The sequence below is a fragment of the Desmodus rotundus genome, chromosome 5, assembly GCF_022682495.2.
Source record: "Desmodus rotundus isolate HL8 chromosome 5, HLdesRot8A.1, whole genome shotgun sequence".
In the NCBI taxonomy this organism is placed as follows: Eukaryota; Metazoa; Chordata; class Mammalia; order Chiroptera; family Phyllostomidae; genus Desmodus; species Desmodus rotundus.
The window spans coordinates 49,586,087-49,588,616 of NC_071391.1; positions in this window are offsets into that span (position 1 = coordinate 49,586,087).

Genomic DNA, 2,530 nt, shown 5'->3' on the forward strand with positions numbered 1-2,530 from the left:
CTAAGTGTAGTGGACCCAGTCTGGGGCCCGCACCCAGTGGTGGTTAGGTAACTTCTCACTGTGTTTGGCAGTGGTTGGTGATAACCTCCACTATACCCTGCAGGCTTCCTTTTCCAGATCTTTATCCAAGAGGCCAGTGTCCAGGAAGTGATTGCCAGCAGCCCTCCAGCAGGGGCAGAACATGACTGAGTTGGACTCAGGCAGTTCCCAGCGCTCCCACCCAACCTGATCCCCCTAGGCCAGCGGATCACTGCCTCACCCTTTCCTGAGCTGCTGCCAAGCAGCAAATGCTGGGCACACACACAGCACTGGCTGGGGCTGGAGTAGGCAGGGCCAGGGCCATGGCAGGCTGGGGAAGTGGCCTGCCTCCCCACACACCCCTAAAAGCTACAAGTTGTGGTTAGTTAGTTCATGGGGTTCCACCTCACTCAGTGCCTGCCCAGATGGGGCTCCCCAAGAGTTAGACACAGTTGGGCAACCAAGTGTGCTCACCTGCTGCAGATGCCTCTTGGGACTGGGGGGGTAGGGGGTAGGCTAAAAGCTGGGAACCCCATGTGCTCGGCACCCTTCCCTTCATCTCTACTTCTTCAGCAGCCATGTGGTTGTGTGACTTTTTGCAGTGACTTTTTGTGTGACTTTCTGACCTCAATCTGCTGATCTGCAAAGGAGCGCTAATAATAGCACCTGAGGTCCTGGCTTGCTGTGAAGATAAGAGGCAACAATGTGTATAAAGTCACGGTTTAGAGTCCGCCCCTGGTCCTTGCTCAGTAACCATGATCTTTTCCCTGGTGGGTCCCAGAGAACTGGTGAATAAACACTCCAGGGCTTACTTTCATGGAGCTCCTAGTCCAGATGGGAGGCAGAGAAGGACAGAGGATGGCTGAGGCCTCGAAGGCCAAGTTTGGCAGTCTGAGCTTGATCTGAAGGAGGAGGAGGAGTTGGAATCTGTAAAGCTGAGCAGGGCGGGATTTGTCTGGCAACCATGTGAAAGGTAGCTTTCTTTAAACGCCACCAAGGCCAGCTTTCTCTCCAATGCTGCTTCCTTAGCACCCGCTCACACACCTCCAGAAATGGGGAGTTCTCCTGGACAGCCCGTCGGTGGGCTGCTCACCATGCTGGTGTTTCTGTGGATCTGCTCCCAGTCCCGCATGCATCTGTCAGTGAAAACAGGAGACACAGCTTTTCCTGTGTCCTTAGGAGTACCATCCCGAGGTGAGAAAACGCTTTCAGGCACCATGCCCTTCTCTGCTCAATGGTCCCTGGGAGGATTTCACCTAAGGCCAAGGTGAAACCCAAGGGTCCCAAGTAGGAGCCGATGACCCAGGACGGTAACGATGTGCATATCCTGTGTGACTTTGGACAAGCCGCTACCTGTAGAGCTGGAGCGAGAAGGATTGTTGTATCTTGGACCCCAATTTAGTCTCCACTACTCATTGCCGAATAGCCACTGCGGGCCAGCCCTTCATCTCGTGTGGCAAATTAGGGTAAAGACAGCCACAGCCAGCCTTCCAGTTAGGTGCCTTCATTCTCAGCTAGTCCTAAGAAACTGAGGCTCAGAGAAGCTAGGTACCCGGCCCAAGTCACGTAGCTCTGGAACCAGGAATTGAACCCAGGTCTCCAGACGCCCAGCCCAGATCTCAGTGCAAGGGTGTGGCTGTCCTTGCTCCTTGCCCCCTGCCCAGCACCTCTGTGGGCCCCTGGGAGTCAGGAAGTTCCCTCGTCAGCCCCTACTGGGGCCTTGCGTTTTGGGGCAGAACCCTGGGTTCCCCAGTGCTTCTGCCCCCCCTCGCTTGCTCCCTGGGGAAATGGGGCTCAGACCTACCAGCTAGGGTCCACCTCCTGGAGGGGCGGTAGGAAAGGAGAGCATGTGTCACTGGGTGTCACCATCTGTGGGGAATCTGCAGGCCCGGAGCCAACACCGGGTGCTTGGGAAACAAACACTCACACAGGGACAGGTAGGGCAGCCCCCGCTCTGGAGCAGAGCTGAGGTGTTAAATGGGAAGAATGAGGGCTTGCGGACCTGGGCCTGGTGCCAGGCACTTTACTTGAATGGATGAGGAGAAGACTCTCATTGCCCGTCTTTTATAGCAGAGGGACTGGGGCTCGGAGGGATTCTGTGACTTGTCCATAGTCACGCAGCTAACAGATGGGAAAGGGCAGGGCACAGAGGCTGCTCCCACGTGAGGCCTCAGGCTCCAAGGCCCTCAGCACGGCCAGCAACTGGCTTGGCTGGTTTTCTGTTCTCACTGGGGTACCAGTCACCCCTCGTGGTGGCATGTGGAGAGAACAATGCGGGGCAAGCAGGTGCTGGTGAGGCCCTGTGCCCTTGGCTGCCACACCAGGGACTTCTGGCCCTGCTTCCCGTTAGGGAGAACTGACGCCCAGGAGTCTGGGGGCTCCCCGCGGCCCCGAGGGAGCGAGGGGCTGTTAGGTGAGAAAACTCGAGACTGGGTGAAGCAGGCCGGGCAGGATCAGAAGCGCTTCCACAGCTCGGCTCTGCTGTGTCACGGACCGTGAAACCACAGCTCAC